This window comes from Oncorhynchus keta, chromosome 16, assembly GCF_023373465.1.
Source record: "Oncorhynchus keta strain PuntledgeMale-10-30-2019 chromosome 16, Oket_V2, whole genome shotgun sequence".
Lineage (NCBI taxonomy): Eukaryota > Metazoa > Chordata > Actinopteri > Salmoniformes > Salmonidae > Oncorhynchus > Oncorhynchus keta.
In genome coordinates this window covers 6185047-6201414 of record NC_068436.1, presented here as the reverse complement: position 1 = coordinate 6201414, position 16368 = coordinate 6185047, and positions in this window count along the sequence as shown.

The window sequence follows — 16368 nt, the reverse complement described above, 5'->3', positions numbered from 1 at the left end:
TGTCCTCGGTTGCAACACTCACTGCCTCTGGAAGCAACGTCAGCACAGAACTGTTCGTCGGGGGCTTCATAAAATGGCTGAGCAGCCGCAGACAAGCCTAAGATCACCATGCGCAAGCGTCAGCTGTAGTGGTGTAAAGCTCGCCGCCATTGGACTCTGGAGCAGTGGAAACGCATTCTCTGGAGTGATGAATCACGCTTCACCATCTGGCAGTCCAGAGGATGAATCTGGGTTTGGCGGATGCCAGGAGAAAGCTACCTGCCCCAATGCATAGTGACAACTGTAATGTTTGGTGGATGAGGAATAATGGTCTGGGGCTGTTTGTCATGGTTCAGGCCCCTTAGTTCCAGTGAAGGGAAATCTTAACTCTACAGCATACAATGACATTCTAGATGATTCTGTGCTTCCAACTTTGTGGCAACAGTTTGGGGAAGGCCCTTTCCTGTTTCAGCATGACAATGCCCCCGTGCACAAAGTGAGGTCCATACAGAAATGGTTTGTTGAGATCAGTGTGGAAGAACTTGGCTAATAAGTCCTTTCTTTTTGGGTTAAGGTAAAACAATTCGACTGATCTATATTTCAATATTAACCAATTCCTATTCTTGAAGATCAAGGGGCATTTAATTACATGGAATGACTGGAAATCTGACAGACCTTGGTGTTTATTGTACATATATTGCCTAATCGTTTATTATCTTTTTTGAAGTAGAAAGCAATGAGTTAGAAGCCTACATAACCCATTAAGTAAAATGCAACACCCATTTATGGCCAGCTATGTAAACTCTAACATCGATTTATCTTGCAATGGTTGTTTTTTAATTGGTGATGTTCATTGTTGTCCTCTTCTGATGCCTCTTAAGGGGAAAGTAATCTAAAAGTAACAGATTACTGAGTTTGTGTAATCCAAAAATTACGTTATTGCTTACAGTTTTGGAATGGTAACTAGTAACTGAAATGGATTACATTTAGAGAGCACCCAACCCTGGTGTCCCAAAGTTCTCCACCCTGAAACAGTTGCTGCAGTATCATTAGAATTGCTTAAATTGCTTATTCTTTGTTCCCTCCGTTGACATGGATTATTGATTCCCAGATCCAGGTGTCTGAAACACTATCCTGTGGTGTACCATTATTTCACCCCCGCAGAAGTCAAAAGTTGGTCATTACAAAACTGCACGAGGAGTTGTGTTCCTAGATAGAGTTGGTAGAAAGGTCAGTCCATTTATTCCATACAGATTTCCTTTTTTTTAAACTGTTTTTTATTACTCCCTTTCTTTTTACCTCTCTCAGCTGGACTGCGCCACACACAGTCACGTAAACACACACTCTCTCAACACACACTCAGACTCCACTCCGCTTGAACTGTCTGCACACTGTTTAGCTCACTCCCTCTCTTTTTGCCCTCTCTCTCTCTCTCTCTCTCTCTCTCTCTCTCTCTCTCTCTCTCTCTCTCTCTCTCTCTCTCTCTGTCTGTCTAAAGTTTGGTAGAACCTTCCTCTGCTTTCAGGGACTTGCTCCCATGCATCGAAGGCAATTATCAAGAGACAGAAAGGCATATGAACTGCGAGTGAACTGTCTCTTAATCTCTTAAAGGGAAACTTCACTGCTAGATACCATTCTCCCTCGATTTTCTCGCCAGGAGAGATCAATCAATGACATCACAGTTTGATTGAGCCTGCTGTCTGATCAAAAATTGTATGGAGTCGTGTTTTGAAGCAATTATTGTGGCCTTTGTGTTTTGCAGATTTTACGATTGCGTTAGCAGCGGGTAAATATGGTTGCCCTTGTTCAATAGCCATTGGATTTGTCTAAACGATGTTCCTATCTGCCACGACATTGCAGGATATCTAGTTTTACTCATTTACTCTGGCTTTGTAAATAATGCAGTCTGACAGAAGCCCTACTTCCTTGTCCAGTTGTGTTCCCACCCTCAAAAGTGGGCTTTTCAAAACAGGCACTTTACTAGTTTATACAGGTTCACGAAAGCTATGTTACTGTGCACTGTCTATCCGAGATCTCTAAATAATTACAATGGCCTCTTCTGATGATTCCTCTTTTCAGCATATATATATTTCTTTACATAGGAATACACTGCAGAGGGACAGCGAGGGACAGCGAGAACAAGAATTGCGAGACCAGCAAGCAGCGGCTGCTGCGGCCGCTTACCGCTGCTCCCGATCCTGTGGAGTCTGGTGGTGCCTATGCAGTCTGGTGGTGCCTATGCAGTCTGGTGGTGCCTATGCGGGTGCTGTCAAATCAAATCAAATCAAATGTATTTATATAGCCCTTCGTACATCAGCTGATATCTCAAAGTGCTGTACAGAAACCCAGCCTAAAACCCCAAACAGCAAGCAATGCAGGTGTAGAAGCACGGTGGCTAGGAAAAACTCCCGAGAAAGGCCAAAACCTAGGAAGAAACCTAGAGAGGAACCAGGCTATGTGGTGTGGCCAGTCCTCTTCTGGCTGTGCCGGGTGGAGATTATAACAGAACATGGCCAAGATGTTCAAATGTTCATAAATGACCAGCATGGTCGAATAATAACAAGGCAGAACAGTTGAAACTGGAGCAGCAGCACAGTCAGGTGGACTGGGGACAGCCAGGAGTCATCATGTCAGGTCGTCCTGGGGCACGGTCCTTGGGCTCAGGTCCTCCGAGAGAGAGAAAGAAAGAGAGAATTAGAGAGAGCATATGAGGGGTGGCCAGTCCTCTTCTGGCTGTGCCGGGTGGAGATTATAACAACATGGCCAAGATGTTCAAATGTTCATAAATGACCAGCATGGTCAAATAATAGTAAGGCAGAACAGTTGAAACTGGAGCAGCAGCATGGCCAGGTGGCCTGGGGACAGCAAGGAGTCATCATGTCAGGTGGTCCTGGGGCATGGTCCTAGGGCTCAGGTCAGTTGAAACTGGAGCAGCAGCATGGCCAGGTTGACTGGGGACAGCAAAGAGTCATCATGTCAAGTAGTCCTGGGGCATGGTCCTAGGGCTCAGGTCCTCCGAGAGAGAGAGAGAGAGAAAGAAAGAAGGAGAGAATTAGAGAACGCACACTTAGATTCACACAGGACACCGAATAGGACAGGAGAAGTACTCCACATATAACAAACTGACCCTAGCCCCCCGACACAAACTACTGCAGCATAAATACTGGAGGCTGAGACAGGAGGGGTCAGGAGACACTGTGGCCCCATCCGAGGACACCCGCGGACAGGGCCAAACAGGAAGGATATAACCCCACCCACTTTGCCAAAGCACAGCCCCCACACCACTAGAGGGATATCTTCAACCACCAACTTACCACCCTGAGACAAGGCTGAGTATAGCCCACAAAGATCTCCGCCACGGCACAACCCAAGGGGGGGGCGCCAACCCAGACAGGATGACCACAACAGTGAATCAACCCACTCAGGTGACGCACCCCCTGCAGGGACGGCATGAGAGAGCCCCAGTAAGCCAGTGACTCAGCCCCTGTAATAGGGTTAGAGGCATAGAATCCCAGTGGAAAGAGGGGAACCGGCCTGGCAGAGACAGCAAGGGCGGTTCGTTGCTCCAGAGCCTTTCCGTTCACCTTCCCACTCCTGGGCCAGACTACACTCAATCATATGACCCACTGAAGAGATGAGTCTTCAGTAAGGACTTAAAGGTTGAGACCGAGTTTGCGTCTCTGACATGGGTAGGCAGACCGTTCCATAAAAATGGAGCTCTATAGGAGAAAGTCCTGCATCCAGCTGTTTGCTTAGAAATTCTAGGGACAAATAGGAGGCCTGCGTCTTGTGACCGTAGCGTACGTGTAGGTATGTACGGCATGACCAAATCAGAGAGATAGGTAGGAGCAAGCCCATGTAATGCTTTGTAGGTTAGCAGTAAAACCTTGAAATCAGCCCTTGCTTTGACAGGAAGCCAGTGTAGAGAGGCTAGCACTGGAGTAATATGATCAAATGTTTTGGTTCTAGTCAGGATTCTAGCAGCCGTATTTAGCACTAACTGAAGTTTATTTAGTGCTTTATCCGGGTAGCCGGAAAGTAGAGCATTGCAGTAGTCTAACCTAGAAGTGACAAAAGCATGGATTAATTTTTCTGCATCATTTTTGGACAGAAAGTTTCTGATTTTTGCAGTATTACGTAGATGGAAAAAAGCTGTCCTCTAAATGGTCTTGATATGTTCTTCAAAAGAGAGATCAGGGTCCAGAGTAACGCCGAGGTCCTTCACAGTTTTATTTGAGACGACTGTACAACCATTAAGATTAATTGTCCGATTCAACAGAAGATCTCTTTGTTTCTTGGGACCTAGAACAAGCATCTCTGTTTTGTCCGAGTTTAATAGTAGAAAGTTTGCAGCCATCCACTTCCTTATGTCTGAAACACATGCTTCTAGCGAGGGCAATTTTGGGGCTTCACCATGTTTCATTGAAATGTACAGCTGTGTGTCATCCGCATAGCAGTGAAAGTTAACATTATGTTTTAGAATAACATCCCCAAGAGGTAAAATGTATAGTGAAAACAATAGTGGTCCTAAAACAGAACCTTGAGGAACACCGAAATTTACAGTTGATTTGTCAGAGGACAAACCATTCACAGAGACAAACTGTGAATGTCCAGCCAATGTCAGTGCTGCAACAAATTAGATTGTGGACAGTTCTTACTGGAGAGGCTCAATGCATACCCCACGGATCATGTGTATGTGACAGACCATTGGTGTTACATATGGATACAGGGGTGCTGGAGATGTTTTTCAGAACCTCCCATATCAACTGGCAGCGACGGCCTAGACAAGCTGGACCAGGAGGGCATATGATTAACGGTAGTTAGCGAGCAATTTAATATAAGCTGTATTTTTCCACGAGGCAGTGTTGTTCAGTACAGTAGAATTTCGTAATTGATTCAGGCATAACGAGGCTTGCTAGTACAACTACAAGCCAAGCTAGCCAGGTTGAGCTAGCTAGCTTTGTTTGCTATAAGGTTACCCAAAATGTACTGTACTCTAACGTCAAAGCTAGCCTCATTAGTACCAAAACTGGAAAAAGGTTTTAATGAAAATTAGTAACTATATACTCTTGGAGTAACTGTACCTGTATGTTGTAGCTGGCTAGCTAGCTAACTTGTGTCTGTGTCATATTCTGTATCATGCTGTTACAGTAGGAATACAGACAGTACACAACGATTGCCCATAAAAGTCTAATAGCGTTTTTTTTTTGTTATTTTCTAACAGACAATAACGGTTGGTGGCCTACAGATTATTTTTGGGAGTTAGTTCTACGTGGGGAGAAGCTACGCAGAAGACACCGAATCCCCTTGCCTGGGGGTGTGGTTGAGGCCATTGCAATTTATCCCTCAAACGATGGACGGTATGTTGGATACAAATGTAATTGACGACTCTCAAAAAGAGATGTGAAAGGTCATATAACAACAATCTCTCCTTGTATCAAAGTGACTCCGAATACCTCACTCCCCCCACAAACACACCATATGCAAATGTTCCTTTTGTAGAGCTGTTGTATTTATTATAGGCGTTAGTAGTATATTATTATTCTACTGTACATACAGTATGTCATACGTTGCTATGACTGCATACTGCTGTGTAAACTCACCTTGGTCTCCAGAGCAAATAAACTTTGTCAAAATGCATTTTGTTCGAGCTGAAAATGAGAATGCAGGTCATGCAAAATAACGTTATCAGGTATATGCATCTCAGTGCTAGAGGTGTCACTACAGACCCTGGCTTTTTGATTTGAAAATGTAAAAACATACTGAGAGCCATTTTTGCCATTTTCAGCTGTATGTTGTTCTTCTAAACTAAACTGTTGTTCTGGTATGTCCTCTCTCGGGGTAATGGAATGGTGACCACAGATGGTATCTAGACGCATTGAAGAGAATTCGGCCAAGGGCAGTGTGAACCTCTACACCCCCTCTAACTGGCTGAAAATGGCATTCAGTGTGGTCCTTCACTACTTCTACCGTGAGACCTGAGTCCGAGCCAGAAACCTGTACACAGCAGTCGAAGCTATCAACTGCCTTTTCTCTCAGGAGCGACATGGGGTGCATATGGAGTGAGCATGGAGAGAGGTCCAGTCCAAACTTCTCTCATGTTCCTGGTGTACTGGTAGGAAAATGGACAAAGACATAATGGCTGAAAAGAACAGCAGGCGGCTCAGTTGCGAGACATTATCAGGGGTCATCCACTTTGAACATGTGCCATTAAAAGGACAAACTGAAACACTATCTGAAGAAGAGCATGAAGAAACGGCAGGAAGAATGAGTGACGTGAAGGGGGGTGGTCAACCATGCCAGTAATTGATTTAGGCTTGTCCCAAATTGTTCATTTGGGGTATCAGGTTGATTGTGGAGGTCTGCACACTGCAAATGTGTAGTAATTTAGACTAAGAATGCATTGAAATACCAATCTTAAATTAAAGTGATAGAAACAACGTGAAGCACCAAGGTCTGCCATTCTAAATTTGGGTTGGATGATGTATCAATAATTATAATTGTGATTTGGAAAGACAATGCTTCTAGAGGCAGAGCTGTGCCCTGAAAAAAAGGAGGAGAGACTAGATTGTAGCTTGGGCAAACCTTGCCCCAATCTCATTCTTATCAAGTTTGGTGTGAAACTGTTATTACGTGTTCTCTTTCTCTTCCCTGTGAAATGTTATTAAAAAATATGCTGTAAGGCCATGTTCCTCTCTGGCTGATAAGATTTCAGTAGCTCTCTTGTTTTCTACTCCTATAGAGGATAGCAACTCTGGATGAGCTCCCATTTCCCCCTGTTCTTTTCCATGAACAAGTTGAGGGTAAGGACATTTAAACCCTTAACCTGTTTACATTAAGTGGAACACTGATCTGATGAGCCAGCACCAACCTTCTGAAAGTGTTAGCAGAATTGTATTTTGACTCGGTGTATGTCCCAGGGACAGGTCAATGCATCCCGATCGTGGTAAGAAACAATTGTTACCATCAAGAGATTTATTCACCTCTGAATCTACAGATCCGTTATGTCTTTTTTAATACTCACTCCCATTAATAAAGTATAACCTTCATTATGATTCTAGTATTACCATACTAAGTGGATCGTAAAACCCAGAATAAAGGTTTGAAATTATGACGTGTCTGGGGGTTTTTCTGTGTTGATTTCCCTTACTTTACCAGAGTGCAGAATATTTTGATATAGAAGCTAAAATCTAAATGCTTACATTAAAATGTCATGATTATTATCACACACAGTGATAAGAGGATGGAATGTAATGGGAATTTCAATGTTTGTGCTTTTCTTATAACTCATTTCTGTGTTATATTCATATTGCTGTTCTATAAACCAATTTCTGCGTTCATGCAAGTGGCTGACGGTACAAATCACCTATCAATAGCTGCAATTTGGCAGTACACCCAGACCGTGTTTTGAGTAAGAACGGCCGTGTTTTGAGAACATACAAAATATATCTCAGTTTCAAGGTCTCAGCTTAGAGAGAAAGAAGCATTGTGAGTATTTGGTATTTCACATTTTATGAAACTATTGGTCGGTCACATGACTGAAACGACACGGTAATGATTAATGAACTATGCTTAATCATGCAAATATAACTTGTCTGTGTATAGCCGTGTATAAGACAACTGCTGGGTCTGCCCAGGGAGAACTCCTGATTGACATGTGTACTATGGTGCATTGAGTTGGTTGGAACCTCTCCAGCGCACTGACAATAAGCAACGATTCACAGAAGATTGACTTTGAGTGTCCCTGTGTAAGAATCGTTCCACAACAACCTCCAGGTGCTGCAGCGTACGGTACTATGGCAAACCCCAATTTAAAGAAGAGAAGAGGAATATTCCCTCTACTGAGTCTGTTTGTTCTATCCTAACACTACCATTAGTATTGTTATTGGTGTGTTTTTGTCCCCATGGTGATCTCATTGTGATCTCATGCATTATTCAAGGGTTCTCAGCATATAAAAGCTGGGTAATGAAGTGAATTTCTGGTTCTTTGTAAATATCCCTAATGTCTCGCCAAATTTACTGTATATGGGCTCACGTGACCTTTTAGTTTATCCTTGGACCTAATATGCGAAACCTAAGGAAAGGTCCAACTTCAAATTAGACTACCAGGCATGCAGGGAGGGGTGTGTGTTATATAAATAAGCAAGACACACACATACTATAAACACACATACACACGTGTGTGTGTGTGTGTGTGTGTGTGTGTGTGTGTGTGTGTGTGTGTGTGTGTGTGTGTGTGTGTGTGTGTGTGTGTGTGTGTGTGTGTGTGTGTGTGTGTGTGTGTGTGTAAACTGAGCTCCTTCATCCGGTTCCTCTGCAGAGTTAAAGACTGTAGCAGCTCCAGCGTCTGAACTGAGGTCAGCTCTATTTAAGGAGTAGACAGCCAGACTCCTGGAGCCAGAAGACTGAGGGGATGAAGGACCCAGAGAGAAGACATGAAAAGATTAAAGGAGAAGGGGAGGGAGAGGAGTTTGAATTTTAGCCTCTGTTGCCATGGAAGTCCTGCTGAAACACTCACAGAGTCTACCAATATGAGAGAGAGAGAGACTGAAAAAGAAATGTACAGAAAGACTGAGAAAGTATCGACCTCGTCCCGGGGAGTGGAGTCTTTGAGTGTGTGTCAGAGTGTTTGTGTTTACATGTGTGTGGTACAGACCAGCTGTGAGACAGAGATGAGGTGGTCAAAATTAGGTTATGATATGATATCGCCATATAGGAGTTTACTATTGGGCGTCTGTGGTCTACTCTAGGCAAGCCCTGACATCTGTCTACAGGGAACTGAATATCTCATAGTTCCAAGGATAAACCGAAAGCCCATGTGAGTCCATTATGTTTGTACTGTAGTTTAGTGTAGAGCATGGGGAGACATTGGGGAGATTCACATTGAACCACAAATTGACTTCATTACCCATTATGCCGAGAAGACTTCAATAATGTATGAGTTTATACAGCCAGGATTTTGTTTTCTTTCTAAATGGTACATTTCAGTGTGAAGTTATTTGAGGTTATCTGCCAGTGTCGTGTGTCAATTCCATCTCAATTCACTCAATTTAGGAGGTAAGTTGAAATGAATATCACTAGTTGAAAATTCCTCATAGAAACTAATGGGCACATTTTGAATGAATTCAGTCAATTTCCTATTCATCCTCTGAATTGACTCATTAGAGGTGAATCGGACCCCAATCCATGACCATAACTTCACATGACTTTTACACTGATGACTTTTTCCCTGATGGTCAATCAAGTAATGGATGCTAATCCAAAGAGACCCTGTCAGTGAAGAATCATGTGCGGTCTCTAACAAGTCTCTCTGTTCCTTTTACTCTCCTCTGTTTCCTCTCCTCTTTCTCATCTCCTCTCTAAACAAGAACGTTGTGAAACCAGTCCAGAGTCTCTACAGGAATCAATTGAACAAAGTCCAAACAAAGAGGCCCATACAGTAGAGACATTCAGGGACGTTCTCACAGTCCAACACAGGGGTAGCAAACATGCAGCCCGTGGTGGGAACAAAGTCGATATACTTTAAAATCACTAAAAAACAATTTAAAACTGTGTAGATATGATAATGGACCTATATTCATGCAGCTTTTTGACTGTTCAGCTCGCTAATAATCACTAGAAACTCGGGGAGCATTTAAAATTCCAAAATCAACCAACGCAGCCCCCGGGGCCAAATGTGTTCAATTGTTTTCTTTATGGTTCTTACATAAAGAAGACAATTAATGGAGCGCTGGTCTTTGTGAACAGTGCTACAGAAGGCTGGTGAGTTTATTTTGTACGTATTGTTTAGTCAATTTAAATCGCCGGCAACACCATCACACCACAGTAATTGACCCCCCTAGAGAAGAAACTCATGTTGAGAGACTTCTGTCATAACGAAACTTAACCAACCCGCTAGAGTCGATGTAACATCAAAATCTGTCAGTTTAAGCGATATCTGTTTTTTTTTTTGCATCAACCGCATCCGCCTTTGTAGCACTTCCACATCTGCGGTGAAAGGTGGCAGAGCTAGAGCGGTGTTTGTCAGAGACATCCTGAAAATGGGAGGTCAGCGGTATCAGTTATAAAATGTTTATATGTATATATAGAGAGAGAGAGAGTACCAGTCAAAAGTTTGGGCACACCTACTCATTCAAGGGTTTTTCTTAATTTTTTACTATTTTCTTTCGTTGTAGAATAATGGTGATGACATCAAAACTATGAAATAACACATATGGAATCATGTAGTAACCGAAAAGTGTTAAACAAATCAGAATATATTGTCGATTTTAGAATCTTCAAAGTAGCCACCCTTTGCCTTGTTGACAGCTTTGCACACTCTTGGCATTGTCTCAACCAGCTTCACCTGGAATGCTTTTTCCAACAGTCTTTAAGGAGTTCCCACATATGCTGAGCACTTGTTGGCTGCTTTTCATTCACTCTGCGGTCCAACTCATCCCAAACCATCTCAATTGGGTTGAGGTCGGGTGATTGTGGAGGCCAGGTCATCTGATGCAGCACTCCATCACTCTCCTTCTTGGTAAAATAGCCCTTACACAGCCTGGAGGAGTGTTGGGTCATTGTCCTGTTGAAAAACAAATGATAGTCCCACTAAGCCCAAACCAGATGGGATGGTGTATCGCTGCACAATGCTGTGGTAGCCATGCTGGTTAAGTGTGACCAAAGGAAATATTTCTACTGGTCTAATGTCCATTGCTGGTGTTTCTTGGCCCAAGCAAGTCTCTTCTTCTCATTGGTGTCATTTAGTAGTGGTTTCTTTGCAGCAATCCCCTGAACAGTTGATGTTGAGATGTGTTTGTTACTTGAACCCTTTTGCAGGGTCATTTCCCACAATCACTACCATGATATAGGGCCCTAACCTAACGAAACCAGTACAATGCACAGTCAAGTAATAATAATAATAATAATATATGCCATTTAGCAGACGCTTTTATCCAAAGCGACTTACAGTCATGTGTGCATACATTCTACGTATGGGTGGTCCCGGGGATCGAACCCACTACCCTGGCGTTACAAGCGCCATGCTCTACCAACTGAGCTACAGAAGGACCACATTAAAGCCAGTACTATGCAGGATTCTAACCTACTGAAACTCTAGTACATGACCAACTGAACCTTCAGTACATAGTTCCTAACCCACTGTAACCCACCAGTCTTATGTACAGTCCTGTCCCCCTTCTCTCTGTGCTGAAATTCTTACGAGTAATGGCGATAGTGCAGATATACTTAGGTCACAGTCACCAGAAAGCCCCAAACCAGTCACACAGAGCCATCAGTGATCTGACAGTCTGGACAAGTACAGCTCCATTAATCTCTTCATTTCTTTTCTCCTCCCCAATCGCAGCGTTTCCACTTCCTCAATCCCCTCATTCATTACCATTCTGTTGTTCAAAGTCTTTGTCTGGGATCAGTGTGCTATTTACTTGCGAATGAAAGGCTGCAGTGGTCCCAAATGAAGATGGAGAAGTACTGCATGAATTTACACGCTTTCCTTTCATCTGTGTTATTCAGGAACATAACTGATATTTATCGGTCTAATTGTCTCACTGTCAATGCAGAGCTCACGTATCTTTTGGGCTGGTTCTTTGCTGTGGCATAAAGTGGGGACAGACAGGCTATTTAACAATACTTAGACAGTAAATACATCTGTTTGATGTTCCATGTCCTTATGTCCATATAATAAGCTCCTCTCTGCACCTTGCTGCCCATAAATCCATGAATTAGAATGGGTAATGTTGATTGGAGAAGAGAGATGGCACGCCTCGACCCAATCAGATGTCCTGAGGGCATAACAGGTTGGCTGGTTGGCTAGAGCTCCACTCCCATTGTGATGAGTCAGATGTATCAGACAGTTGTCCCCGTTGTGTCTCAGCCTTTCTGCACCTGGGTTCTGCCTGTGTTCCATGTGTTACTGCTGGAACTGGAACAATAAGCCCACAACACACACACACACACACACAGAAAAAATGCACACACACACACACACACTGTGTCATCACCAGGAATCACGCACATTAATCAAACATTAGAGCAACGCTACCCCACCTCACCAGAAGACACCAGCGCAGAGCTGTCTTTCAGAAGAGATCTCTATTTCACTGTCTCTCCTCAAACCCCAACATGAGATAGAAGTGAGTCTCTATGTAATATAGAAATTAATAAAAAGATCAAAGATATGTTATCCAGAGTTGCTTATCTTCCCCTCTGGTTAAGCTCTTTCTCTGTTAGCTGCCCTCTAGCTGTCTGTCTGTCTGTCTGTCTGTCTGTCTGTCTGTCTGTCTGTCTGTCTGTCTGTCTGTCTGTCCGTCTAGCTGTCTGCCTGTCTGCCCTCTAGCTGTCTGTCTGTCTGCCTGTCTGCCCATCTAGCTGTCTGTCTGTCTCTGTTTGTCTGTCTGTCTAGCTGTCTGTCTGCCTGTCTCTGTTTGTCTGTCCGTCTAGCTGTCTGCCTGTCTGTCCGTCTGTCTCTGTTTGTCTGCCCTCTAGCTGTCTGTCTGTCTGTGCTTGTCTGTCCGTCTAGCTGTCCGTCTGTCTGTGTTTGTCTGTCTGTCTAGTTGTCTGTCTGTCTGTGTTTGTCCGTCCGTCTAGCTGTCCGTCTGTCTGTGTTTGTCCATCTGTCCGTCCGTCCGTCTGTCTGTGTTTCTGTCCATCTAGCTGCCTGCCTGTGTGTGTCTGCCTGTCTGTCTGTCTAGCTGTCTGTCTGTCTGTCTGTGTGTCTGTCTCTGTTTGTCTACCCGTCAGCTGTCTGTCTGTCTGTCTCTGTTTGTCCGTCTAGCTGTCTGTCTCTGTTTGTATGTCTGTCTAACTTTCTGTCTGTGTGTCTGTCTCTGTTTGTCTTACTGCCTGCCTGCCTGTCTGGCGAATGATGTCTTGCAGCTTGGAGTCTAAGAACACCTCTAAAGCAAGAGGTCTCAATCTTTGGACAGTTTGGCCAGATTACAACGCCTTCGAGCACGGTTCCCCAACTGGCGGGCCAAGATTTTATTTGGCTCCCCAAGGTTGTTTTTTTTGTTGGACATAAAAGACTGTAAAAACACCAGCAAATCAGCTCCAAGTGATTTGGATTTTGGAAGTCTGTTGGAAGTTTTCCCACGCATAATAGAGAGACATACAGTATGTGATAGTATACAAATGTAAACAAGGTTTGAAATTATTATGTTTTAGTCAAATGATTGGGCTTTTTGTGGTCAATTTGCAATTTGCAGTCCAGCAGACCATCCGCTTCAGAAAAACATTGGCCTGCAGTTGAATCTACTTTCGCTGATGATCCCTGACCGAGAGAGTACATATGCAGCACGTTGTGACCAAAATTAAAGACACAGCAGATGTTGGTGTGTGTGTCGGCATGTGTGCCGTGTGTATGTTTAAGGGTGTAGGAGCGGGGCAATGTTTGAAGGCTTTGGAATTTTGTGTTTTTACCGGTGGCTTGGTTTTAATCTTCGCCCAATGTTTTTTGTTACATTTTCCGCTTCGGATGCTTTTATCTGCTCCACAACAACTCACCTATCTGGTAAGGTTGAACACATCCTCTCCTACAGCCTCCCGACTAAAGCTTCTCCGAAGCGGGTGTAAAACCTACTCCCGTTGTCTGCTGCACTGCTGCTTGGATCCCACCGGGGATCTGCTCCCCTCTTGCCCTGGACTATCTGCCCCCTATCTGCCCACACAAGCACGTACACACACACACACACACACACACACACACACACACACACACACACACACACACACACACACACACACACACACACACACACACACACACACACACACACACACACACACACACACACACACACACACAAACAGACTTTGGACTGATCTGAATTGTATGTAGGCTAATTAACTTGTGAAGCTTATTATTACTCAGAAACACTATAATTAAATATCATAGTCTACAATTTATTTCTTTATCTTAGAATTTTATAGCCTATTTTGTTGGGTGAGAGACTCTTTCAAGTTTTGTTTTACTTGTGCTATATGCTATTTGCTCTTTGACTCTTGCGTGTTTTGTTGACTATGAACTGGCTCATTTACCCGACCGTGGGACTTACACTTTTTGTTCCCACACTGGGGACTCTGCCTCTCTATTGGTTACACAGTCTCTTGGCCTCACATCCTATGCTAACCACCCTTTGCGACTTTATATTCATGTAACCGAATCAAATTGCTGTACAATATGATCTTGTTGCCATCTGATGCACATTCAAATGTCATGCTCTCCGTGTTTTCTGCCATGCCCTGATTGTCTTACTGCTGATGATGTCTGGAAATATGTATTGACACCCTGGCCCATCTACTGTTGCTAGCCCCAATTCTAACTTGTGCTCTGATTTCTGCTTCACTCATTTTTTCTCTCATTAAAGCCTGGGTTTTCTGCACTTTAACACTAGAAGCTTAATACCAAACAATGAGCAATTGAGCAACATCTTTACTGAGATGTGGTTATGAAAGAATGTTCTGAACACTGATGTGAACCTTTCTAGTTATAACCTTTTTTTGCAAGACAGATCTTCCAAAGGTGATGGAGTGGCAATCTTTACCAAGGAACACTATCAATGCTCTGTTGTCACCATCTGTCCCTAAACAATTTGATTTGCTGGTTTTAAGCATTCATCTTTTTGATAGGTCTTTGTTTACAGTTGCTGAGTGTTATCGTCCACCATCAGCACAGGCCTGTACCCTACCTGCCCTAAACTCTCTCCTGGCGCATTACATTAAATCTGAATTTGTCCTGCAAGGGGTTCTAAACTGCGAAATGACCAAGTCTTAAACAATGACCAAATCTTAAACAATGGGACTCCCTAAACCTCTCTCAGATTATTACCAATCCCATAAGGTATGATTCCAAACACCCAGAAAAGGCTACTCTCCTTGATGTTATCCTCACAAATAATCCTGATAGGTATCAGTCTGGTGTTTTCTGTAATGAGCATAGTGATCTCTGTTTTACAGCCTGCTCAGTTAAACGACCTGTCCTGATTTGTCATAGACGGTTGCTGAAAAACTATAATGAGCAAGTATATAGAGTTTACGGTACATGCTATATAGAATTAATTATGCTCAAATTGAAAAATCATTAAACGAAATAATCCTAATCGAGGTGTAGATTGCATCAGATTCCAGTGTTCGAACTTGTAAACAAGAATGCATGGGATTTCTGTTAATGCGACTCTGTGCGGCCAATGGCAATGTCCGCTTTAGGTATAACGCAGGTAGCCACAACTCTCACACAGTTCCACCTACAACACTGTTAAAACAACCGCTATGCGGAAGTCGGCTAAAGTGGATCTGATTGAATAGAGCCCAAAGTGCCCCTTAGCCTTGTAAATTGCCATTTGTAAGTTAAGGTTTGTCTGTATGCTTAAAAACAAAAAAAATGCCCAGAACCCTGTAGCAAAATGTGTGTCCCCCAATGTCAGAGACACCATTATGCCCCCTCGTGTGTGTGTGTGTGTGTGTGTGTGTGTGTGTGTGTGTGTGTGTGTGTGTGTGTGTGTGTGTGTGTGTGTGTGTGTGTGTGTGTGTGTGTGTGTGTGTGTGTGTGTGTGTGTGTGTGTGTGTGTGTTAACTTATCTAGTGGACTAATGTATTATTTAAGTGACGGAAGGAAGATTCACATACACAGATTGAGATGTGTTGATTTGTCGACACAATTTTATTAGATATAACATATAAATAGAACCACGGCAGAAAACATATGGTAGATTAATCTGATCGATCTATGAGTATCCTTGCTAATGCTGAGTAAACAGGTGCTAAAAGGAAATGAAGGTGATTTAACGTCCAGATGTCCAACATGAGTGTCACATTTAAACTAGAACTATTCATTCATTTTAAAGTGAAGCTGCGTCTCTGATCAGAGATGATGCCATTACATGTCTATTTGTGTCATGGGGTGTGCTGAGTAGAGATACAGATACCTTACTACTTTAATTCCGGGATGTGCCGATCATATTACAAGCCCAATTTAGCGGTGTACTTGCAAATCTTGCATAACCAACACATTATTCAAATGTTTTGTTTGTCTGTTTGTTTCTGAATATTTGCGACCGGCTCCATTCAGTCTTATGTAGCAAAATTTGACGTTGGATAAAAGTAGAGACTCAGAGCTATAAATTGGTATATCATCCACTACATTTGAGGAACAATGGGAAAGTAATCCCCCTTTTAAGAAATGGGCCTTGAATGTTTTGGTACACATACTGGAAAGCTCCTCTTTGTCTACACCCGTTTAGCATTGTTCACACCCGCTTAAAAGCAACTTTCTAAACAATGTTTAGATTTTTTCCCAGCTTGTAAGCTATCTAGCTAATGTTAAGTTAGCTGACTAGCCAGTTCAAATAATAACCCTAGCATATACAGTGCCTGGCAACGTCTTAACTTTAGCTA